The following is a 27213-nucleotide window of genomic DNA, read 5'->3' on the forward strand; positions in this document are numbered from 1 at the left end:
GTGTTTCCATTTTCATTTGTTTCAAGATTTTTTTTTATTCCTCTTTTAATTTCTTCATTGACCCACTGGTCATTCAGGAGCATATTCTTTAATTTCCATGTATTTGTAGAGTTTCCAGAGCTCCTCTTGCTATTGATTTCTAGTTTTATTTCATTGTGGTGAGAGAAGATACTTGATATGACTTCAATTTTTTGAGTTTCTAAATATTTGTTTTGTGACCTAACATATGATCAATCCTTGAGAACAATCCATGTGCTGAGGAGAAGAATGTGTATTCTACAGCCATTGTATGAAATGTTCTATAAGTATCTATTAGGTTCATTTGGTGCATAGTGCAGGTTAAGTCTGATGCTTCTGTATTGACTTTTTCTGTCTGAATGATCTGTCCAATGCTGAAGGTAGGGTGTTGAAGTCTCCAGCTATTATTGTATTGGAATGTATTTCTCTTTAGCTCTAATAATATTTGCTTTATGCATCTATGTGCTCCAATGTTGGATGCATACATATTTAAAATTGTTATGTCTTCTTGCTGAATTGACTTCTTTATCATTATATAATAAACAATCTTTGTCTCTTTTTATAGTTTTTGTCTTGAGATCTATCCTGTTTGATATAAATATAGCTACTCCCGATTTTTTGATTTTCATTTCCGTGGAACATCTTTCTCCATTCCTTTATTTTCAGTCTATCTGTGTCTTTATAGATGAAGTACGTTTGTTGCAGGAAACAGATAATAAAATCTTGTTTTTTAATCTAGTCAGCCACTCTGTCTTTTGATCGAAGAGTTTAGTCCATTTGCATTCAGTGTTATTATTGATAAGTAAAGACTTACTCCTGTCATTTTGTTATTTGTTTTCTGGTTGTTTTGTAGTCTTCCTTTCTCCCCTCCTTCCTGTCTTCCTTTTTGTGCAATAAATTTTCTATGATCATATGTTTTTATTTATTGGGTATCTGTTGTAGGTTTTTTATTTGAGGCTACTATGAAGCTTGCAAATAACATCTTATAACCCATCATTTTAAACTGATGACAACTCTGATTGTAAAAACAAGCAAACAAAAAACTAATAAAAATGATTAACTTCATTCCACCTGCTTTTTAACTTTTTGTTGCTTCTATTTATGTCTTAGTACACTATGTCTTAGAAAGTTGTTGTAGTTATTATTTTTGATTGGTTCATATTTTTGTCTTTCTACTTAAGATATGAGTACTTTACACACCACAATTACGGTGTTATAATATCTTATAGTTGTCTGTGTATTTACTATTAACAGTGAGTTTTGTATACCTTCAGATGATTTCTTATTGCTTGTTAATGTCATTTTATTTCAGATTGAAGAACTCTCTCTGGTATTTTTTTTTTAACATCAAATCTGATGTTAATAAAACCCCTCAGCTTTTGTTCATCTGGGAAAGTCTTTATGTCTCTTTCTTGTTTGAAGAATATTTTTGTTGGGTATGCTACTTTGAAATAAAAGGGTTTTTCTCAGCTCTGTAAATTTATGATGACACTCTCTCCTAGCTTATAAACTTTCCACTGGAGAGTCTACTGACAGATGCACTAGAACACCATTGTATGGTATTTGTTTCTTTCCTCTGCTTTTAGGATCCCCCCTTTATCCTTCATCTTTGGGAGTTTGATTATTAAATATCTTGATGTAGTCTTATTTGGGTTAAATCTGCTTGGCATCCTATAACTTCCTTGTACTTGCATATTGATATCTTTTTCTAGGTTTGGAAAGTTTTCATTATTATCTTTTGAATAAATTTTCTACCATTATCCCTCTCTCTCTACCTCTTCTTTAAGGTCAATTACTCTTAGATTTGCTATTTGGGCACTATTTTATAGATCTTGTAGGTGTACTTTATTCTTTTTATTCTTTTTTTCTTTTGTCTCCCCTGCCTCTGTATTTTCAAATAGCCTGTCTTCAAGCACGCTAATTATTTCTTCTGCCTGATCAATTCTGCTCTTGAGAGACTCTGAGGCCTTCTTCAGCTTCTCAGTTGAATATTTCAGCTCTAGAGTCTCTGCTTGACTTTAAAAAAATTACTTCATTCTCTTACTAAGTTTTTCTGATAGAATTTTCAATTCCTTATGTTATATTGAATTTCGCTTAGCTTTTTCAAGACAGCTGTTTTGAATTCTCTGTCTGAAAGGTCACTTCTCTCTGTCACTCTGAAATTTGTCGCTGGTGCCTTATTCAGTTTATTTGGTGAGATCATATTTTCCTGGGTGGTCTTGATGTTTGCAAATATTTATCAATGTCTGGGCATTGAAGAGTTAGGTATTTATTCTAATCTTCAAAGTCTGGGCTTGTTTGCACCTGTCCTTCTTGATAAAGTTTTCCAAGTATTCAAAGAGAATTGAGTATTGTGCTCTAAGTCTTTGGTCACTGCAGCCATAACTGCATTAGGAGGCATGCTAAGCCCCATAATGCTGTGACTCTTACAGACTTGTAGAAATACTGCCTTTGTGGCCTTAAGTAAGATCTGAGAGAATTTTTTGGATTACCAGCCAGAGCCTCTTGTTCTCCTCCCTTACTCTCCCTCAAAGAAACAAACAAATGAAGTCTCTCTCTCTCTCTCTGCTGAGCTGCCTGGAGCTGGGGGAGGAGTGGCACAAGCACTCCAAAGACCACCACCACAGAGCCTGTGTTGGGTCATTACTGAAGCCAGCATAGACTGGGTCTTGTCTAGGCCTGTGGTGACTGTTGCCTGGCTACCTGATGTTTATTCAAGGTCCACGAGCTCTTTAGTCACCAGGAGTTGGTGAATCCTGCCAGGCCTGAGCTCTTTCCCTTCAGGGCAGTGGGTTCCCTTCGGACCCAGGGTAGGCCTGCAAATGCCATCCAGGGGCTAGCAGGGTCTGGAATTGGGAACTCTAGAAATCTACTTGGTGCTTTATTTTACTGTGGCTGAGCTGGTATTCAAGTTGTAAGACAAAGTTCTTTTTACTCTTCCCTCTTTTTACCTCAAGCAGGACTCCCTTCCTGTGGCCACCACAGCTGAGAATGTGCTGGGTCACACCTGAAGCCAACATGGCACTGGGTCTCATGCAAGGCTTGTGGCAACTACTTCCTGGCTGCTGCTAATGTTTATTTAAGGACCAAAGGCTCTTTATTCAGCAGGTGATGAATTCTGGGTCCTTCCCTTCAGGAGAGGAGATTACTTTCTGGCCCGGGGTGGATCTAGAAATGTTACCTGGAAATTAGGTCCTAGAATGGAGGCTTCAGAACTCTTCCCTGGTACCCTATCAGACTGTAGCTGAGCAGGTATCCAATTTGCAAGACAAATGTCCTCCTTACTCTCCCCTCTTCTGTCCTTGAGCAGAAGGAGTTTCTGCTGGAGCTGCAAGCTGTGCTGCCTGGAGGTGGGGGAGGAGTCATTCAAGCACTCCCTTGGCTATCCCAGCTGATGTCTCACTGGGTTGCATGCACTGCAAATCCACTGACTCCAAGCCCAGCCCAGCATCAGGACTTACCCAGGAATGGTAGTCCTTGTGTCTGAGACTGCCTTTTAAGTTTATTTAGGATCCCAGAGCACTTTAGCCTACAGTGGTGGGGCTAGTTGGAACTTAGTTTCCAACTGCTGGAATGGATTATTTCCTTCTGGCTAGGGCTGATCCAAATGCTCCTCCATGGGAACCTGCTGAATTCTGCCCTGTGTTGCTTTTGGCTGTGACAGGGCAGCACTGAGTTCCAATACAAAGGTTCACAATCAGTTCACTCTTCCTCCTCCAAGCACACGGACTCTCTCAGGACCACAAGGTGCTGCTGGAGAATGGGGGATGAGTGGTATAGACAACTCAAGACCATCTTTTCTACCCTCTTGAGTGCCTCTTTCCTTGTAGAACATTAAAATTAGGTACTGCGATCACTCACCTGATTTTTGGTTCTTATGAAGGTACTTTCTTGTGTGGATAGTTGTTCAATTTTGGTGTTCCTGCAGTAGGGAACAATCAATGGAGGGTTCTGTTTAACTATCTTGGGCCACCTCCTCCAATCTTGTTCTACTTAATATATCTTGGCAAACTTTCCATATCAGCACAGAGAAAGCTTCTTCATTCTGACTGCTGCGTAGTATCCCACTGCTTGAAGGGACCAGGATTAATTTAGTCACCCAATTCATAGGCATAGGTTATTTGGGTTGCTTTCTATTACATATAATCACAAACAGTGCTATTCTGTTATATCTCGAACGTATATTTTTGTGCACATTATAGAAAATGTCAAAGTGGTTTTCATGTAGGTTGTCCAGGGTATGAGAGTTCTTACTGTGTCACATACTTGGCAACTCTGAGATTATCAATATGATTTAAATCTGTCTGCCAGTCAGATAGGTTTGTAAGAATGCACTTTGTTGTTTTAATGTGAATTTATTTGATTATAAGTACAATTAAGAATATTTCCAAATATTTGTGAACTATTTTTCTTTTTTTGTGAGCTGCCTTTTCTTGTCCTTTGTTCATTTTAAATTGGGTTGTTTTAGCCTCTTTTAAATTGATTTTTAAAACTTGTTATATATTAATGATATGATTTAGGTTTGTGTCACCACTCAAATCTCATATCAAATTGTAATCCCCAATGTTGGAGGAGGGGTCTGGTGGGAGGTGATTGGATCATGGGGGCAGATTTCTTCCTTGCTGTTCTCATGATAGTGAGTGATTTCTCACGAGACCTGGTTGTAGCACCTCCCCGTTTGCTCTCTTCCTCCTTCTCTGGCCATGTAAGATGTGCCTTCTTCCCCTTTGCCTTCTGCCATGATTGTAAGTCTCCTGAGGCCTCCCCAGCCATGCTTCCTGTACAGTCTGTAGAACTATGAGCCAATTAAACCTCTTTTATTTATAAATTGTCCAGTCTCAGGTAGTTCTTTATATAGCAATATGAGAACAGACTAATACAATTGAGGAAATTCATCTTATTGTATAACTGTTAGAAATATTTCCCTCAGGGTCTCAGTCACAGCCGCCAGCCCACACACTCTGCTCTCCCACCACTCCACCACCCTCCTCCTCTGCCAGTCACAATGGAAGAAGAAATTGCTGTGGTCTTCATTGACAATGGCTCCAGCATGTGCAAAGCTGGCTTTGCTGGGGTAGTGCTTCCTGAGCCATGTTCCCCTCCATTGTTGGGTGCCCCCGGCACCATGGTGTGATGGTGGGCATGGGCCAGAAGGATTCCTATGTGGGTGATGAGGCCTAGACTAAGCACGGCATCCTGACCCTGAAGTACCCCATCAAACAAGACATCGTCACCAATGGGGTGGGACAACATGGAGAAGATCTGGCACCACACCTTCTACAACAAGTTGCATGTGGCCCCAGAGGAGTACCTGGTGCTGCTGACCAAGGCACCCCCAAACCCCAAGGCCAACTGAGAGAAGATGACTAAGATCATGTTTGAGATCGTCAACACCCTGGCCATGTACATGGCCATCCAGGCTGTGCTGTCCCTTTACGCCTCTGGGCGCACCAATGGCATTGCCATGGACTCTGGTGATGGGGTCACCCACATGGTACCCATCTATGAGGGCTATGCCCTCCTCCACACCATCCTGCATCTGGACCTGGCTGGCTGGGACCTGACTGATTACTTCATGAAGATCCTCACCGAGTGCACCTACAGTTTCACCACCATGGCTGAGCAGGAGATAATGCGTGACATCGAGAAGAAGCTGTGCAATGTCTCCCTGGACTTTGAGCACAAGATGACCACTGGTGCATCCTCCTCCTCCCTGGAGAAGAGCTAGGAGGTGCCTGATGCCCAGGTCATCCCCATCAGCAATGAGTGGTTCTGGTATCTGGAGGTGCTGTTTCAGCTTTCCTGGGCATGGAAACTTGCGGCATCCACGAGACCACCTTCAACTCCATCATGAAATATGACGTGGACATCCGCAAAGACCTGTATGCCAAAACGGTGCTGTCCAGTGGCACCACCATGTATCTGGGCATTGCCACCAGGATGCAGAAGGAGATCACTGCCCTGGCACCCAGGACTATGAAGATCAAGATCATCATGCCCCCAGAGTGCAAGTACTTAGTGTGGATCAGTAGCTCCATCCTGGCCTCACTGTCCACCTTCCAGCAGATGTGGATTAGCAAGCAGGAGTATGATGAGTTGGGCCCCTCCATCGTCCACCACAAATGCTTCTAAATGGACTGCAAGTAGATGTGTAGCATTTGCTGCATGGGTTAATTCAGAAGTATAAATTTGCCCTTGGCAAATGCATACACCTCATGCTAGCCTCACAAAACTGGAATAGCCTTCGCAAAGAAATAGTCCTTGAAACTTGTGTCTGATATCAGCCCTGGATTGTAGAAGTTGCTGATTTTTTTTGACCTTGTATTCAAGTTAAGTGTTCCCCTTGGTATTTGTTTAATACCCTGTACATTCTCTTTCATTTCAACCCTTAGTACATACATATGGTTTGGTCACTTCATGGCTGAGATAAGAATGTGCTTGTGGAAGACAAGTCTGTAGCTTGTTGAGTCTGCATGGCCAGCAGTCTCCGATCTGTGCATGGTATTAATGTGTCAGGGCTGAGTGTTTTGGGATTTCTCTAGAGGCTCGCATGGGCTCCTGAACCAATTGTTTCTGTCCTGCTGGTCTGTCAGGGTTGGAAAAGTCTAAGCCATATGACCCAGTTTCCTTCTTAGCTGATGTTTTCCTGCCAGAACACCATGGACTGTTACTTGCCTTGAGTTGGAAGTAGTTTGCATTTACACCTGTAAATGTATTTATCCTTTTAATTTATGTAAGTTTTTTTTTTTTGTATGCAATTCTGGATTATTTAAAGAGATGACAACAAATTTTAGTTTTCTACTGTTATGTGAGAATATCAGGCCCCAGCAATACATCATTGTGTAAGTAGAAATAAAAGTGCTGCTGTTAAAAAAAAAAAGGAAAAAAGAAAAAAAATGAAATATTTCCCTCAGTTTCCTGTTTGCTTTTTAGCTTTCTGTATTATACTTTAAAAATATTTTTATTTTCCCCCAAACAATGCATACAGTTATTACAAAAGTCAAAGTATATAAGGCTTATAATAAAGTAGAAGTCCTTCATCGCACTTCTACTCACTGAGTTCATGCTTTCCAGAAACAACTGTTTTCACTTCTCTTAGCTGTTTCTCTGGCATTTATCTCCAACTTCTAAATAATATGTTTATATTACTTTTCTTTATTTTATTTTATTTTTTGTTGAGACAGAGTCTCGCTCTGTCGCCCAGGCTGGAGTGCAATGGCCGGATCTCAGCTCACTGCAAGCTCCGCCTCCCGGGTTTACGCCATTCTCCTGCCTCAGCCTCCCAAGTAGCTGGGACTACAGGCGCCCGCCACCTCGCCCGGCTAGTTTTTTGTATTTTTAGTAGAGACGGGGTTTCACCGTGTTAGCCAGGATGGTCTTGATCTCCTGACCTCGTGATCCGCCCGTCTCGGCCTCCCAAAGTGCTGGGATTACAGGCTTGAGCCACCGCGCCCGGCTACTTTTCTTTATTATATCAATTTTAGATATTTTCTATTGACTTCTGTCAATGGATATTGAAGATTTACCTCTTTTATAATAGTTCCTCCTTCCTCTCCCATATATATACTTATGCCTTCTATTGGCTCTCTATATGTATTATTTAATTTTTGGGTTGGTCAACATTCAGTGTTTATATTATTTTGACTATTTAAATGTTATTTATAGTTGAGCTGAATAATTTACTGTGATTAGATTTCCATTCCTGTCAACTCTTTGTTTTTCCTGGAGTTAACAATAGCCTCAGGTTTTTGTTTGCTTGAAATTGGTAGATTGGTAGTTTTAGTAGGCCCAAAATAGTTGAATATTTTCAATTTTATGTGTTTCAACTTAATACACCTCTTTGACTAGAATCAAGTACATTGAATAAGACTTTTTTTTCTTTTGAAGTTATCATCCTGGAGCCCTTCATCCTCTTACAGTAGTCCTTCTGTTTAGGTTGCATCTCAACCTAATGGAGGCTGTGCTATGCTTGGTGTCTTAGACTATAGAAGTCCACTGGAATAATTTCCTAGAAAGTAAATCTGTAGTTTTGATAGAGTTAGGCAGGCATAGTCAATTTTTTTGATGGGACAGAGGTAAAAATCTGGAATTTTATTTTATTTATTTATTTATTTATTTATTTATTTATTTAAGACAGAGTCTTGCTCTGTGCTTAGGCTGGAGTGCAGTGGCACAATCTCAGCTCACTGCAACCTCTGCCTCCCAGGTTCAAGCGAATTTTGTGTCTCAGCCTCCTGAGTAGCTGGGATTACAGGCATGCACCACCATGCCTGGCTAATTTTTGTAGTTTTAGTAGATATGGGGTTTTGCCATGTTTGCCAGGCTGGGCTTGAACTCCTGGCCTCAAGCAGTCAACCTGCCTTGGCTTCCCAACGTGCTGGGATTACAGGTCAATACTGTGCTTGGCCTTTGTTTCTTTTATAAATATTTTATTGACTCTCCTGCTTTTAGTCTTAATCCCTGCCTTCTGGGGCATTTGGTGCTTCTAACTTCTGAGCCCCTCAGGGGTTCTGTGAGGAAACTGGATTGCTTCTCATTGCCATAATCCTTTTTAACACTTACATTTCCATTTACTTACTCTACTCAGTCAGTTACTACTCATCCAACCACTTTTCCAAGTTTTCCCATCACTTATTTTCTGTTTCTTCTTTTTCACTTTATTTCATTTTGTGGATTTATGCCATCTGTATTCTTTTGTGAATAGCTCTGAAACATTTTTCAGTGGGTAAAATAAATTAGTGAGTGTTCTGTCTAGCTCATTCATTCAGGTTCTCTCTGCCTCTGGCTGTCTTTGAGTAAGCTATTACCCAACTCTGCTTGTGGAACTGAGCATAATGTACATATTTTCAGCGTATAGGTATTTTATTTAAATCCTGACCACAATGCAAAGAAGTTTTCTCTAGTAGAGAATGTAAATCTCTTCAAGTCAAATTCTCATTTGAATCAGTTGTAACATCTTACTGGTCCCCTCATTAATTAATGAGTTAATTAAAAATATTTGCCAAGTATTCATTTTATATTTGTATGAGAGTTATGACTGTACCTTTGGAAAAAATATCTTTTAACAATTTTGAAGTTCCTGCTGAGATACACAATAAGTTCTCCTGATCAGAGCCAAGTTTTCCTATCACTTATCTGCTGTTTCTTGTTTATTTTTTATTTTTTTATTTTTTTTCACTTTCTTTGCTTTTGTGGATTTACACCATCCTTATTTTTATGCCCACAGAAGTGTACTTTATGAGCAGCCTATGTCAAGACACATTTTTTCTTGGCTCCTTAAGGTGAATCCCAAGTGGCAATAGAACTTTAACTTTGCCAGCTCTATATTCTCAGGAATTTTTTTCCTATCAGTTAATTTTGTTTTCATTTTTGTTTTTGATTCTTTTTTAGCCAGTAGGTTATACTTCATTGGTGACAGCAATGACTGGGAGTTTGGCCTTATGATCTGGCTATTTGGTGATCTGTGTAGATAGACGATAGATACCTATTCTTTGTTGGGTAAGAGATGACAGAGAATCTGGTTTGTTAGTCTTTTTGATTTGTTTTCTGTTTGTTTAAATGTTTGTCTGTTTTGAAACAAATCAATTAGAAATTGCATGGCCACTAGGAAAGAGAATATCTCTTTGATATCTGGATTGGTGAGGGTTTTTTAATTTGCTTTTTGTTTTTAAATTTGTGTGTCTCTTGTGTTACTTGACCTGTGGCTAAAATTGTAGAATTGAAGCTATGAGCTCTCTGTCTGTAATTTGGAAAGGCATTTACCTCTCAATGTGTGTATATATTTTCCTGTTTCTGGAGGGTGCAAATAAATAAGATTACAAAGTCTTTTAAATTAAAGGATATTTGTTCTGATTGGTTAATAGAATAAATAAATGCCTATATAAAATCCCTAAAATATAAGCAATTAGATTTCTAATACTTTAATGTGCTATAAAAATGCACTACAATTGGTTCTTCCTGAAGCTAACTCAGAAAACTCTTAAGAATCTGAATTCATGTAATTAAGCAAATATTTGGCAAATGATTAGTTTACCAATGTGAGTTTAATAAAAACTGCTTTGTCTTTTCTGACGTATCACTATTAAGTATAATATAAACAAACAGCTTATTTTACGTGGGTATGTTTTTCTTAATATTTAACTGATCAAATAAGCTAACATTACTTTTATGTAATGTTTAAAATTGTGAAAAATGTAAGTTTATGTCCAAGTGAGGTGAATCCTTATTCTGATATGCTTTTTATTTCAACAGTAATTGTGTTTTATAATATGTCATGTTGAAGACAATTTCTAAGATCTCTAGGTAACTTAAGCCTTAAATTGATATTAAATAAATTAATATGTAATCAATAGATATCTAATTACTTTCTAAGTAGGACAGAACACTGACACATATATTATTAAGAATAATTTTACTTATTTGTGTATATTACAGAAGCTATAACAATGAGTCATGTTAATAAATGTGCTCACTTTTGCCACACAGGGATGCATGTAACTACAAAAAGTTGTATTATGAATTTTGTTAATCTGTTTAAATGCTTCGAGATGACAGAAAGATGTTAATTATCTACTTTCTTGTCTTTTCTGTGACATAAAAGTTAATTACTTCAGTTAAAAGTTATAATTAATATGAGTGGTTACAATGGTACTGGGGACAATAGTGACAGAAAAATGCAACTGAGAATATACTTTTGTTTTTTCATAAGCAGAAATTCTTGGAATTTTTGTTCTTCAGATTACTTCACACTTACTGAGGACTTCAGAGAGCTTTTGTATATGTGATTACAACTATTTGTATTTACTATATTAAAAATCAAAACTGAGAAATATTTAAAATATCCATTTATTCATTTATTTAAAGATGGCAATGATGAATGTATAGCATGTAATCATACATAAGAGCTTCATACTATTATAAAATTAGTGTTAAAATTGTAGACCCCCTGACATGTGCATTAGAATAAAAGTGTCACCAGAGTATGAAAGAGCATCATAGAGGCTAAAACTTCAAAGTGAAAGCTTAATATTTAAGCTACTAAATGTGTTAAAACTTATAGAAAATTCGCTCTGTCTTGATGGGCTTGGTTCCTTGATTTACTGATTGTCTTTACCTACAATGTGAACGGTTATTCTTTCTATGGTAACCAACCTTCCTGATTTGCCTGGAACCATAGGGTTTCCTGGATGTGAAATTTTCGGCACTAAAACCAAAACAGTCCTAGAGAAACCAGGATAGTTGGTTGCCCTATTTACTTTCTGTGTCATCTACCTAGAAAGCAAAGATTCTGTGACTCATCTGAATAATTGTACATTCTGTATGTTAACTTTATGCTCTTATCTATGAAAAAGTGGAAAAAGGAGAAGAAGAAGAAGAAAAGAAAGAGGAGGGGGAGGCCGAGGAGTGGGGGTGTGCAGGGGAGAAGGAGGAAGAGGAAAAGGAAAAATTTAAGAAAAAATGTTCCTTATTTATGAAAGTAAGATTTTTCTTTCATGTAGGGTTCTTTACAACCATGTTACCTTGTATATTCATTTTTAAATGTCTTATTGTCACTTTAATTTAATAGGAAACCAAGTACTATTTCTCAGGTACTCATGAACCTATCTTAATCAAGTGTCCAAATCTTTGACAGCTCTTTTGATTTTTGCCTTCCAAAAATCAGATCTGAAATATAGAAGAAAATAAAATAAAACTTGCAGGACATCTTTTATGCCTAAAATGCATAAAAGTTTTTGAGATTTCCCAGAGGATTCCTAGAAAATCAAAAAGATTTGTTCTTTTACCTTATAAAAAGAGATACTGGAAATGATTAGCTTTTGTGGGTTGCATGGAAGAGTTGTCACATCAGAAGATCCGTCCTGTGTTCCCTAGATTAAATTTGCATAGGTCAGATGCTATTAATGTAAATATTTTAGAAACTTTATGCCTTATGAGGTATTCATCAATGCCTTGCTTTCTGTATATGTTTCAATTTTAAGGAAAACACCTATCAAAAGTCTTATAAAGTAGTTCTGTTGAATTTTCCTATATCTGAGTCTTAGTAGTGTTTTACCTGGTAATATTGAGCAATAGTGTATTTCAATTGTTGTTTAAAATGTTAGTTGGCCACAGCCTTTTTTCTTTCTTTCTTTCTTTTTTTTTTTTAGAGACGGAGTCTCACTTTGTCGCCCAAACTGGAGTGCAGTGGCCGGATCTCGGCTCACTGCAAGCTCCGCCTTTTGGGTTTGCGCCATTCTCCTGCCTCAGCCTCCCGAGTAGCTGGGACTACAGGCGCCTGCCACCTCGCCCGGCTAGTTTTTTGTATTTTTTAGTAGAGACGGGGTTTCACCGGGTTAGCCAGGATGGTCTCGATCTCCTGACCCTGTGATCCGCCCGTCTCGGCCTCCCAAAGTGCTGGGATTACAGGCTTGAGCCACCGCGCCCGGCCTGCCTTTCTTCATTATTTTTTAAAAAGCTTGAATCAAATAATTTTAGGCCAGTGGTTCTCAATGCACAGATGTACTTACAAAGTTTTATAGAAATAGAGAAGTCTAAGCCCTACTCCAGACTTACTGAATCTCTTTTCTTGATATTCTTGGTATGCTATTTACATGCTAAATCTAAGGATTATTATATATTGTAGCTCAATAATTTTTCCTCTATAAAATATACTCGTCTAATTTTGTAAAGTGGATATGACATTCACTAATTTCTTAAAAAGTAGACTTAATTATTACCTTAGGAGATATTCATTTACACTTTTTAAAGTGAATGGCTTTATTATCTTTGTTTTGCATGCCACCAACCAAACAACCAACTTTCCTTGTCAGTTGCATTATTCTTGCATTATTTTTATTATACATTCTCATCAGTCTTTTTACACTTGAAAATTAATCAAATAACTCTAGCTCTGTCATTCATGAGTGGTTTTTGTTTATTCTAGTGCTTGTTGAAGTTTGTCCTATTAGCTACAGGCTGGGGTTGGTGTCCTCAACATAGAAGGACAGGCTCAGAGTCTTATGGAAAAAGTTACTTCAAATACTTACCTTCAAAACATTGATTCTTAGGTAGAGGTATCTGAGTTGGAAACACTTAAGCAACTTTCAGATCATATCAGTATATTGAGTGAGGATTTCCAGAACTCTTTTTAGTTGAGGAACAGATGGCCTCATGAGACTACTATCTATGTATGCATTTGGATCATCTACAGATATTGATAGTTTTTTCTTCTTATTTCCAGTTTTTATACTTTTATTGTTTTTGATTGTCTAAATGCAAGGGCTAAACCTTCCAAAAAAAGTAGTTAATAATACTGATGATAGTGGACATTTTTGTTTTCTTCTTCTTTTTTTTTTTTTTGAGATGGAGTCTTGCTCTGTCACCCAGACTGGTGTGCATTGACGCTGTCTTGGCTCACTGCAAACTCCACCTCCCAAGTTCAAGCAATTCTTCTGCCTCAGCCCCACAAGTAGCTGGAATTACAGTTGTGAGCTACCACGCCTGGCTAAATTTTGTATTTTTAGTAGAGATAGGGTTTCACCATATTGGCCAGGCTGGTCTCAAACTGCTGACCTCAGGTGATCCGCCTACCTCGGCTTCCCAAAGTGCTGGGATTACAGGTGTGAGCCACTGTGCCCAGCCAGTTTTTCCTTCATTTTAGTGGAAATACTTTTAATAGTGTTTTTATGATAGGACTGATTTGCTAGTTTTTAGTCTAATGTATCTTGTTAAGAAGTCAGCCATCCATATCTATTTTACTCAGCATTCATTTTTAAGTTAGTATCAATAATAGATGTTCAGCATTATGTGATTTTTCTCCTTTAACATATTAATATAATAAATCATATTGAATCTTCCTTACATTCTAGGAATTAACACCGTTGTTTATGGCATATTTTTTAATGTGCTTCCTGATTATATTTGGTTATATTTATTTAGAATATTTACATGTATATTTACAAATAAGGCTAATATATCATTTAATTTATCTGTTTGGGGTATGAATACTGTACTGGTTTGTAAAATAAATTTGGAAGCTTTTCTTTTTCCTCTCTCTGTCTTAGATTGTTTTACATAAGAGGTGGTTAGGGTTGGAAGTGAATACTTAAAACTGTCATTATTTGAGGTGGTATAATCATTTACCTAGGAAAAGTCACAATCAACACCCAATCTATTAGAACTGATAATTCCGAAAGTTTGCCAGATATAAGAGCAACCTACCAAAATCAATAGCATTGCCCTAATGCAAGCCATAACTTACTAGAAAATATAATAAAAGAGGAAGAAATTATTCACAAGGGCAAGAAACCTACAAAGAGTCTAGGAATTAATAGAAGCAAAAACACACAAGATCTCTAAGGAGAAATCTTACAACTGCCCATTAAAAGACACAGAAGATGATTGAATAAAAGGAAAGGCAGTCTATACCTTTGGATTGGATAACTTAACATTGCAAAGATTTATATTGCCCACAGATTCATCTATAAACTCAATGTACTCCCAAATGAAATTCCATGTAGATGTTTTTGGGAATACGATAAATTCACTCTAAAATTTATATGGAGGAATAAAGGTCCATGTATAGCTAAGTCTTTATAAAGAACAATGAAGGATGGGGATTTATCTTACCAGATATCAAGATATACTACAAAGCCAAAGTAATAAATACACAATGATATTGACACAAATTCAGATAAACAAACCAGTGGCACAGAATAGAGAGCTCAGAGACAGACCACTGTGTATGTGGGCAGTTAGTGTACAGTGAAAGTGCCACTACGATTCAGTGGGCGAGTGACAGAGAGTAAGCAAACTGGTTCATTATACAGAGAGAAATAAGACCAGATATCTTGCCAACACCACATACAAAGGTGCATTCTATGTGAATTAAAGACCTAACTGTGAATGGTAAAACGACAACATTTTAAGAAGGTGTAGGAGACTATTTCTGTACCTAAGAAGGAAAGACTTCTTAAACAAAACTTCAGAAGCACAAACTATCAAGCAAAAAATTATGTTTATTACATATAAATTAAGGGTTTCTGGAAAAAAAAGAAAAATTTCTAACATTCCAAAAATAATAGTAAAGAAATGTCTAACATTCTAAAAGAAAATTAAGGATTTCTGTTCAACAAAGGATACTACTGACAAGGCTGATTTATAACAGAATGAGAGAAAACAGTTGCAATATCCAAACCAACAAATGAATAATAATATCTAGTACAAGCACAGAAGGTAAAACTCAAAATTCTAACAAATATGTGAAATGGTATGCAAACTAATTAGGAGTCAGGGAAATGTGAATTAGATAGTAATGAAGTATCACTTCATAGTTGTTAAACCAGCCAAAGGTAGAAGGTGGATAATTCCAAGTGTGGTGGAGATACACAGGACAGAGGGATACGGGAGCTTGAGGATGTGTAGGTGGTACAGCCACCTCAAACATAGTCTGGCCCTATTCAGTCAAACACATTGTCTATGCATTCCCTAGACCCTTCCACTTCTGAAGTACATGTCTTGAGGCAATTCGTACATAGATCAATGAGTGGCCTGTATAGGGACATTGTAGGAGCTTGCGTATCCCTTACTGGAATGGTGAAGAGGTAAAATGTGGTAGATGTACATCATGAAATATTATATAACTATTAGAAGCAATTAATTAAATGTGTACAGAGCAACATGAATGAACCTCTCTCCCAAATGAATGGAGCAAAAAAATGTAGGAAACACAATAAGATATATAACACAATCTCATTTACATAAGTTAAAAATATAGTACCACAGAACAATGCACATCTTGTAAAATTATGCTAACACTAAAGTGGAGAGAACGAAAGAACAAAGACAAAAAGGAACAAAGTTATTCACACACACACACATACACACACAAACACACACAAACACACACACACACACATAAACACACACACACACACAAACACACACACACACACACACAAACACACACACACACACACACACACACACACACAAACACACACGAACCCTTGAAAGAAAAAAATGCAGTAGTATCATTTGCCCCTTGAAGATTTAATTACAAATTGCCTATGAAACCATCTGGGCATGGTGCTTCTGTGAGAAAGGATACATCCTCGATAACTTTCTTGATTTCATCTAAGGCAATTGGTCTCTTTAGATTTTCTGCCTATTCTAAGACTAGCTTTGGTGTTTCTTATTTTACTTGAAAATTTTCCATTTCCTGAGGAAATAATTGTATTCACTTTTATTTCCTCTGTATCAGTGGCTATTTCCCCATTCCATGTTTAGTTTTATGTATTTATGATTTCTTTTTTTTCTTAGTTTGGTTGTTAGGTAGTAGTGTCTTTATTTTTAAATATCCAACTCTTAGATTTATTTTTGTTTTCAATGTCATTAATTTCTGCTTGCTGCTTTAGCAATTTATTTCTCCTATTGTCCTTATGCTTATTTTCTTATTCTTTTTCTAATTTTTAAATTCTTTCTTTCTTTCTTTTTTTTTGAGGCAGAGTCTCACTCTGTCACCCAGCCTGGGGTGCAGTAGTACTATCTTGGCTCATATGCAACCTCTGCCTCACAGGCCTGAGCAATCCTCCCATCTCAGCCTCCATGTAGCTGGGACAACAAGTGCATGCCACCATGCCCAGCTAACTTCTGTATTTTTTTGTAGAGATGGGGTTCTGCCATGTTGCCCACACTGGTCTGGAACTCCCAAGTTCGAGTAATCGGCCTGCCTCCACCTCCCAAAGTGTTGAGATTACAGGCATGAGTCACTGTGTCCGGCCTCTAATTTTTGAATTCTTATATCAATTATTTATATACATTATTCGTTGAGTAGTATTGAGTATTTAAGGGTATAAATATTTCCTTCAGTCCCTGTTTTAACCATACCCCTTAGGACTTTATATGCAGCATAATTTTAAAAAATCTTTTATTTAAAAATAATTTTAGACTCACAGGAAGTTGTGAAAATAGTCCAGAGAGGTCCCTGTATGCACCAGCTAGCTTCCCTGAATGGTGACATCTTATATAGATACAGAGCATGATCAAAACCAGAAAATTGATTGGTGTAATTAATACCATTAACTAGATTACAGATCTTACTTCTAGTTTGCCAGTATTTTTTTGCATGCCTTCATTTTTGTATGTCTTTCAGTACAATTTTATGATATTTAGTTTCATGTATAGATTCGTATAACCACCACCATAATCATGATACAGAAATGTTCTGTCCCCACAAAAGAATGCTCTTGTGCTGTCCCTTTACTGCCTCTTATAGTCATACCCTTCCTTCCCTTCCCTAGCCCCTGGCAACCACTGATGTGTCCTTCATCTTTGTAATTTTATAATGTCATCTAGATAATGTCATGGAAATGGAATCATATAGTATGTAACTTTTGAGATTGGCTTTTTTCACTTTTCCATTATGCCCTAAGGCCCATCCAAATTGTTGTTAAGGCTCAATAGTTTGCTCCTTTTTTATCACTGAGTAATATTGCACTGATGGATATAACACAGTTTTTTTTTAACCTTTCACCTATTGGAGGATATTTGGATTGTCTTTAGTTTTTGGCTGTCACAAGTAAAATGGCTATCAATATTCATGCACAGGTTCTTGCATGAACATAACATTTTATTTCTCTGGGAAAAATATCCAGGCATGTGATTGCTGGATTGTATGGTAAGTGTATGTTTAATTTTTAAGTAACTGATGACTCACTTCTAGAGTCGTGCTTCTATTTTATATTTTCTCCAGCAATGTATGGGTGATCCATTACCTCTGCATTTTTGCTAGCATTTAGTATTTTTTAAAAAACTTCACTAAAATAATTATTTTCTTCTTTGTAACTTTATCCACATGATCATATTTTCTATAGTGAAAATGTATGTTTTATTTTCATTTTCCGTGGTTTTGCATTTATTGATTTATTTAAATTTTAGTTTTGGGGGTACATGTGCAGTTTTGTTACATGGGTATAAAATGGGATGCTGAGTTTGGGCTTCTATTGATTCCATCATCCAGATAGTGAACATAGTACCGAGAGGAGTTTTTCAACACTTGTCCCTCTCACTTTCTCCCCACTTCTGGAGTCCCCAGTGTTTACAGTTGCCATCTTTGTGTCCATGTGTACCCAATACTTATAAGTGAGAACATGCAATATTTGGTGTTTTGTTTCTGCATTAATTCACTTAGGATAATGGCCTCTAGCTGTATCCATGCTGCTGCAAAGGACATTATTTCATTCCTTTTCATTGGCTGCATAGTATTTCATGGTATATATGTATCACATTTCCTGTAACCCCAATCCACCACTGATGGGCATCTCAGTTGATTCCACCCCTTTGCTATCATGAATAGTGCTACAATAAACATACAAGTGCTGGGGTCTTTTTAGCAGAATGATTTATTTTCTTTTGGGTATATACCCAGTAATGGGATTGCTGGGTCAGATAGTAATTCCAATTTTAGTTCTTGGAGATGTCTCTAAACTGCTTTCCATAGGGACTAAATTGGTTTACATTCCCACCAACAGGGTATCAGTGTTCTCTTTTCTCCACAACCTTACCAACATCTGTTATTTTTTGACTTTTTAATAGTGACTATTATGACTGGTGTGAGATGATATCTCATTGTGATTTTAGCTTGTATCTCTAGGATGATTAGTGTAGTTAAACATTTTTTCATATGTTTGTTGGCTACTTGTATGTCTTCTTTTGAGAAGTATCTGATCATGTCCTTTGCCTACTTTTTAATGGGATTATTTGACTTTTTCTTGTTGATTTCTTCAAGTTTTCTATAGATTCTTTGTCAGATGCATAGTTTGCAAATATTTTTTCCCATTCTGTAGGTTGTGTGTTTTCTCTGTTGATTGTTTTGTTTTGTTTTGCTGTGCAGGAGCTCTTTAGTTTAATTAGGTCCCAATTGTCAGTTTTTGTTTTTGTTGCATTTGCTTTTGAAAATTCAGTCATAAATTATTTGCCTGGATCAATGTCCAGAAGTTTATTTCTATGTTTTATTCTCAGATTTTTATAGTTTGGAGTCTTACATTTAAATCTTTAATCCATCTTATGTTAATTTTTGTATGTGATTAGTGATATGGATACAGTTTCATTCTTCTGCATATGGTTAGCCAGTTTTCACAGCACCATTTATTAAATAGCGTATCCTTTCCCTGTTGTTTATTTTTGTTGACTTTGTCAAAGATCAGTGGGTTGTAGGTGTGCAGCTTTATTTCAGGTTCTGTATTCTGTTCCATTGGTTTATGTGTCTATTTTTGCACTAGTACCAGCTAGCATTTAGTATTGCCAGTATTTTAAATTTTTGCCATTCTAGCAAGTATTTAGTGGTATGTCACTGTGGTTTTAATGTGGATTTTCTTAATGTCTAATGGTGTTAAACATCTTTTAATGTGTTTGTTTACTATCTTTGTTTCTTCACTGGTAGAATGTCCACTCAAGTCTTTTGCCCATTTTCTTACTGGATTTTTTTTTTTAATTTAACTGGTGAGTTTAGAGAGTTCCATATTGTTTTAGATATGAGTCCTTTGTCAAATATGTAATTTGCAAATATTTTTCCCATGTAGTTTTAATATTATCACCAATTTCTAACCATTTTGCTGTTTAAGTTTTGATTTACAGTTAAATTCAAAGGTTTTAAAGGGAGTAAGTAGAACACAAAAAGAATAAAATTTATTAATGATATAATGTTAGCCAGCAGTGGTTATCTACGGCAAAGGGAAAGGCATCTTGCTTAGGTAGGATTTTAGCTGAGTCTTGAAGAATAGGTAGGGCTTGGGGGGAAAAAATCTGTGGTTGATTACAATAACCTTGAGGGTTTATTAATCAGGGGTTATAAAATGATGAGAGTCCCAAAGTGCAAAAGAGCAGAGATTTTCTGAAGACATATTCAAGCATTATCTTCATACCCCAGATTAGGTGACGCAATGCCCACCTCATCTGAAGAACACCACCCTCTCAGAGGTGGCCTCTTTAGTGGGCCAAAGGTCCCCGCCTATGGCTGCGTGGCAGGAAGATTTCTTAACACGGTCTGGAGGTCTTCATAGAAGGGCCATAAACGTAAGCATGGTCAAGGTTGGGCTGATAAACATAGTGTGTGAAGTTCAGGCTATTAATTAACTTATTGAACAGTTTTGTACCCAGTAACTGAGAAAACTCAGGGATGGGCAGAGAGGGAGAGGTGAACAGCCTGAGACTAGGTCCTGCCTGGCTAGAGAAAGTCTAATGGAGGCCCTGTGGTCATCAAATGGGTCAGTAAGAAAGAGTTCCTCAATATGCAACCTGACTTGGCCCCTGTCTGCCAAGATTTCAGCAGAACGAAACCAACTGAAATTGAGTAAACTTAGTTAGAAAAGAATGACTCAAGGAGGGCTTCTTGGAGGAAGCACTTTTTGAGCAAGTTCATAAGAATTGTTAGAAAGGGAAGGATCAGGCATTTTTCAGGAGAAAATGGGAAGGAAAATAATGTCGTGCAGGAGACATCACATTCACTTCAGGAGACAAGCCTAGCTCAAACAGAAAGAGAGTGTTCAGATGTTCAGAAAAGGGACTTCAGGGGGCTTTAAACACCAAAATGAGCAGATGCTACATGACAAGAATTAAGGTGCTACTGTGGGCACTGGAAGTTCCCTGAAACTCTCTCCCCTGCCACTTGTCACAGTGTCTGAGACATCACAGAAGGTCTAAAAGCACTTTTTTGGATTAAGGCCTTGCTCCCTTCAGGTTCTTCTTTTAGAAACAGAAACATATTTCTTCCATCTGGTAATGCCCCCACACAATGCACCAGCCTACAGTACTACACCTGGGGTTGCCTATCTGTGCTTCCTAGAAATATCCCCTCTTAGCTTTGGAAGTATTTAGCCCCTTTGCAGGGAGTCTTTCTAGATTCCTGCATCTCACACTGCCCTATAGATGCCAGCAAGCTCCTGGAGCACTGGCCCTCTAGAGTACTCATTCGGTCCCTTGTCCTTATGTGACATTTCCTGAGCGAATGGCCCGTCGTGGTTTCAGCACTGAGCCAGTGGTCAACACACATTTACCGAGGAATAAAAGACTTCAGGGAGATACCTCAATCCCCCAAGGCCATTTTGAAATTGTTATCTGATATTGAATTGGAAAAAACTACTTTAAAGTTCATATGGAACCCAAAAAGAGCCCGCATTGCCAAGTCAATTGTAAGCCAAAAGAACAAAGCTGGAGGCATCATGCTAACTGACTTCAAACTATACTACAAGGCTACAGTAACCAAAACAGCATGGTACTGGTACCAAAAAGGAGATATAGACCAATGGAACAGAACAGAGCCCTCAGAAATAATACCACACATCTACAACCATCTGATCTTTGACAAACCTGACAAAAACAAGAAATGGGGAAAGGATTCCCTATTCAATAAATGGTGCCCTTCCTTACACCTTATACAAAAATTAATTCAAGATGGATTAAAGACTTAAATGCTAGACCTAAAACCATAAAAACCCTAGGAGAAAACCTAGGCAATACCATTCAGGACATAGGCATGGGCAAGGACTTCATGACTAAAACACCAAAAGCAATGGCAACAAAAGCCAAAATTGACAAATGGGATCTAATTAAACTAAAGAGCTTCTGCACAGCAAAAGAAACTACCATCATAGTGAACAGGCAACCTACAGAATGGGAAAACATTTTTGCAATCTACTCATCTGACAAAGGACTCATATCCAGAATCTACAAAGAACTCAAACAAATTTACAAGGAAAAAAACAAATAACCCCATCAAAAAGTGGGCAAAGGATATGAACAGACACTTCTCAAAAGAAGACATTTATGTAGCCAACAGACACATGAAAAAATGCTCATCATCACCAGCCATCAGAAAAATGCAAATCAAAACCACAATGAGATACCATCTCGCACTAGTTAGAATGGCGATCATTAAAAAGTCAGGAAACAACAGGTGCTGGAGAGGATGTGGAGAAATAGGAACACTTTTACACTGTTGATGGGACTGTAAACTAGTTCAACCATTGTGGAAGACAGTGTGGCGATTTCTCAAGGATCTAGAACTAGAAATACCATTTGACCCAGCCATCCCATTACTGGGTATGTACCCAAAGGATTATAAATCATGCTGCTATAAAGACACACGCACACATATGTTTATTGTGGCACTATTCACAATAGCAAAGACTTGGAACCAACCCAAATGATCAATGATAGACTGGATTAAGAAAATGTGGCACATATACACCATGGAATACTATGCAGTCATGAAAATGGATGAGTTCATGTCCTTTGTAGGGACATAGATGAAGCTGGAAACCATCACTCTTAGCAAACTATCGCAAGGACAAACAACCAAACACTGCACGTTCTCAGTCATAGGTGGGAATTGAACAATGAGAACACTTGTACACAGGAAGGGTAACATCACACACTGGGGCCTGTTGTGGGGTGGGGGGAGGGGGGAGGGATAGCATTAGGAGATATACCTAATGTAAATGACGAGTTAATGGCTGCAGCACACCAACGTGGGACATGTATACATATGTAACAAACCTGCACGTTGTGCACATGTACTCTAGAACTTAAAGTACAATTTAAAAAAAAAATTGTTATTTGATATTGCTCCCATTTATTTATTTTATTTCATTGGGTTTATTGCTATTGTTGTAGTTGTTCTTGTTCTTGTTTGTCTTGATGTTTTTGTTTCGTGGCTTATAATAACAGAAATTTATTCTCTCAGTTCAGGAGGCCAGAAGTAAAAAAAAAAAAAAAAAAAATCCAGATGTTGGCAGGGTTGGTTCCTTCTGCAGGTTCTAAGGGGAGAATCTGTTCAGTGCCCCCTCCTGTCTTCTAGTGGTTGCCAGCAATCCTTGACATTCTTTGTTTTGTAAACACATCACTCCAGTTTTTGCCTCCATATTCAAATTACCTCCTTCTCTGTGTGTGTCTCTATCTCTTATAAAGAGAGTCTCGTTGGATTTAGGGCCCAACATAATCCAGTATGATCTCATCTCAGTCTCTACCTTAATCACATTTCCACTGAGTTAGTTAAGTAATTAAGTTGATAGGAGAACTGGCATCTTATTCTATCCTTTAGTTTTGGACTCCTTAGGATTCAGAACAAGTTGAGGTTTGTTAGCTCTTTCCCCCACCTGCTACAGGGTCCCCTTTTTGTAGCTTCTTGGCACCCAGACTGTGCAATGTGGCCTCATGAGAAGGGAAGAGTCTTTGGCATCACAAAGACCCAGGTGCCAATCCCAGTGCTGCCTCTTAGTTCTGCCTACAAAACCCTGCAGAGTGGAAAGAAAGTCTTGCTGTGAACTGGTATGCCAGACACATGGGGTTCAGAAGACAGGGCACAGCAGTCCTTCCTCATTCCAGAAACCAACCTGATTGTGTATTTGAGAGTTTCTTTCTCAGTTATTGATTGCTTTGTAACAAATTACCCCAAGACTTAGTAGTTTGAAACAACACAAACATTTATTATTTCACAGTCCTCTGGGTCCAGAATTTAAGAGTAGCTTAGCTGGGCTGGAGAATCTTCTCTTAATGGTGGCTCACAGGTTGTGGGTGAGAAGTCTCACTTGCTCTCCACATGTGCCTTTCCACAGGGCTGCTCGAATGTCCTCATGACCTAGTGGCTGGCTTCCTTCAGAGCAAGTGGTCCAGAAGAGAGAGCAAGGAGAAAGCTGTATCTTTTGTGACCTAGCCTCACAAGTCACGCACCATTACTTCTGCTGCCAACCCACATTCGAGTGGAAGGAAATTAGTCTGCACCATTTAAAGTAGTTGTGTCAAAGAATTTGCCAAAATATTTTAAAACCACCTCAGCTCCCTTCTCCACTAGGTCTCCATCCTCCTTCTCCACTGTCTTTATCTACTTAGTCTTATTACCACTCTGCTCCCCTCACCTCCTAGCTCCCACCCCCAGGGTCTAGGATCTGTTGGAATGGTGTGTTTGTGGTAATGGGGTGGTGGGTGCCAGATTTGATCTTAGAAGTCCTAGGCAGCACTGGAGGGGCTTTAGGTCCTTCTAGTTTTAAAACTTAAGTACATTTAAGTTTTAAAACTTAAGGGTGTGGTGACTCATGCCTGTAATCCCAGCACTTTCATTCCCACACACCTCTGAACGGCCCCTTGGCTACAGAGGTCTATGTGGATGGTTTATGCCAGAGAAAGCTGGCTGCAGATGAGTGGTAGAGCAAGCTAGCTGAGATGGAGTGGAGATGCATGGTAGCCATGGTGCTGGCACCACGTTTCCCAGTGCAGCCCTAGAAACCAGAGCATCTGTGAGCTGAGGGAGACCAGATGGCCAGAGTGCACTGCAGCTTCTAGGCTTCCACTCACAAGCAGCTTCACCCTCCATCTTCCCTCCCAGGAGAAGTGATTGCTTTCCGTGCTTTGATCTACAGTGGAAAGTGCCTGGCTAATCCTGCCAACCAGCTCTGCAAGGGGATTCACAGTGAAGCCAGATGGAGTTTGATTTTGTTCAGCCTTATTTATTTTACATTTTATTTATTTTAATTTGCTTTTAAAAAAGTTTTTAATCATGAAATATTGCAAACATCTATAGAAGCAGCCAAGATAGTTGAATGAATTCCATATACCCATCACCCAGCTTCAATATGTATCGACTAGTGGCAAGTCTCATTTCAACTCCATTCCTGCTATTATTATTCTCCTCAGTTATCTTGAAACAAACCCCAGACATTATGCCCTTTTACCTGTAAATATTTTAGCATATATTTCTAAAAGATAAGAACCTTTAACATACATGACCTTAATGCCATTTTCACACCTAAAAATTTAGCAGTACAGTATTTTTGGTAATATCAAATATCCAATCAGTTTACAAATTTCCCTAATTATCTTTTTAATGTTTATTTTATTTTATTTATTTTTTTTTTTACAGTTTATTTGTTCAAATTAGCCTTCAAATACAGGCCGTATAGTACAATGGATTGATATGTCTCCTGAGTATCTTGTAGTCTGTGGGTTCCTTCTCCGTTTCTTTTTTGTTCCTTGCAATTTATTTCGAGAAGAAACCAAACTATTTCTTCTGTAGAATTTCTCTTAGTCTACATTTTACTGATTGCATCCCTATAATGTCCTTTAATTTGTCCCTCTATCCCTGCATTTTCTGTAAATTTGTAGCTAGATCCAAAGACTTGATCAGGTTCAGAGTTGACCTCTTGTTAGACCACGTCATAGGTGCTGTTTTGTAGGAGGCACAAGCACCTCCTGGTTGCCTCTCTATTTTATGATATCACTGCCTTGATTCATTTATTCATTAGGAGCTATTAACTTTTCTTAATTATAAAGAGAATATATTCTCATTTTAAAATGACTTAAATCATATAACATGATATAAAATGAAAAGTAAAAGTCAAGTGTCATGCTTTTCCCCCTGGCCCTCTAAGTTCCACACTTTAGAGCTAACCATGTTTACAAGTGATCGTGTATTCGCAGTATACATGGGTCGGGCTCGGTGGTTCACTTCTGTAATCCCAGCACTTTGGGAGGCTGAGGTGGGCAGGTCACTATGCCAGGAGTTCAAGACCAGCCTGGCCAATATGGTGAAACCCTGTCTCTACTAAAAATATGAAAATTAGCCAGGTGTGGGCACCTCTAGTTCTAGCTACTTCAGAGCCTGAGGCACCAGAATCACTTAAACCTGGGAGGCAGAGGTTGCAGTGAGCTAAGATTGCACCATTGCACTCCAGCCTGGGTGACAGAGTGAGACTCTATCTCAAAAAAAAAAAAAAAAAAAAAAAAAAAAAAAAATTAATGTAATTACTTCGAGAAGGTGAGAGGGTATATATGGCAGAGATATGCTAAGTGTAGCCTCCCCACCCCACAAACTCACATAATTATGTATAAAACAAAGCTATTATATGCATAAGACTCATACAATAAAAAGTATAAGTGTATATTATATAATATTATATTCATATAAACATTATAGAAAAAAATTGCAATACAAGACAACCATCTTGGGAAATCTCAAGAGGTATGTGATAATTACCAAATGAGTGGCTATTTTAGAAAATATTTTTGTAGTTGAAAGTAACAAAATTCCACTGGCTTAAGCCTGAAAGAGAATTGTGATACGAAGCTACAGGAATAAATCTTAAGGTGTTCCAGTGGGAAGTGTCACTTGGCCTGACAAAAGATTATTGTGTTCACAATCTAAAAAGCCACCAGGAACATGGAAACTGCCATCCCAGGCTTCTCTCTGCATATTTGCTTTATTTTTCTCTCTGCAGACCAGCCTTCTCTGCCTTGGTATATACAGGTCAACAGAACACTCCTTTCCCCTCCTACCCCACCAAAACTCAGGCTCTGGATCCTCAATTTGAGCAACAACAGAGGCTCACCAGCATCTCTGAGTCCTGATTCCAGATTTCCAGGGGAGATCTGTTTGGCTGCCATGAGTCAGGTGTCTACTAACCTGGTCCAATCAGCTATGGCTGTGGGCCAGGTTGGAAAGAACAGACATGACAGCAGTTTCCTCTCCTGCCTGGCACCATGGGTATGAGGGGCTGGTCTCAGGAAAGAGGAGAGGGCTATGAGATAGGCAGATACCCAACAAAAGGTGTGGCAGTCAGTGTGCTTTATTGCAAACAGAACCCACTCTAGCTCAAGTGGAAAAGGAATTACAGAATTTTAGGTTTCCCACAAATCTCTAGGATCAAGCCTAAAGGCTATGCATCAGGGAGCCATATACAATCTACACTGCAGTACTACTCCGTGTCCACCGCCAGCATAGATAATGCCCATGACACTGGACAGCAGGAACCAGAAGCTCCACCACTGGTGCCATCCCAAAGCCATTGCTCTGCTGCCACCATTTCCAAAGGATCAAATCCACATAATCCACCTTCCTTGCATGGCTCTCTTTCCAAACCTTGTCACTGGGGTGCATCTAATTAGGGGAACCTCGGCCTTATGCCTGAAGCGTAGTTGCAAGATCAGCTGAAAAAGTGAGTTCAGCCTGCTGTTAATACCTAGGAGAGATGGAATTCCTAACTGGATGGAAGGAAATTCTCCAAACATGGGAGAGAGTTGTTCACAAGGTGGTGGGCAGCCACAAACAGGACCGATGACTACTGGAGGTGTCTAAGATGGTAAGACTGAGTTAAATATTGGAGTTCAAACAGGGCCTCCAATGGGGAACACAGTGTTGAAGGCAGGGACTATTTGGACCAGACATCA

General features: G+C 38.3%; 1 pseudogene; it reads left to right on the forward strand.

The window, feature by feature from the left end:
* Window positions 1-5023: 5023 nt before the first annotated feature.
* Window positions 5024-6150, forward strand: LOC104656882 (annotated as a pseudogene).
* Window positions 6151-27213: the final 21063 nt, after the last annotated feature.

This window comes from Rhinopithecus roxellana, chromosome 1, assembly GCF_007565055.1.
Source record: "Rhinopithecus roxellana isolate Shanxi Qingling chromosome 1, ASM756505v1, whole genome shotgun sequence".
Classification (NCBI taxonomy): domain Eukaryota; kingdom Metazoa; phylum Chordata; class Mammalia; order Primates; family Cercopithecidae; genus Rhinopithecus; species Rhinopithecus roxellana.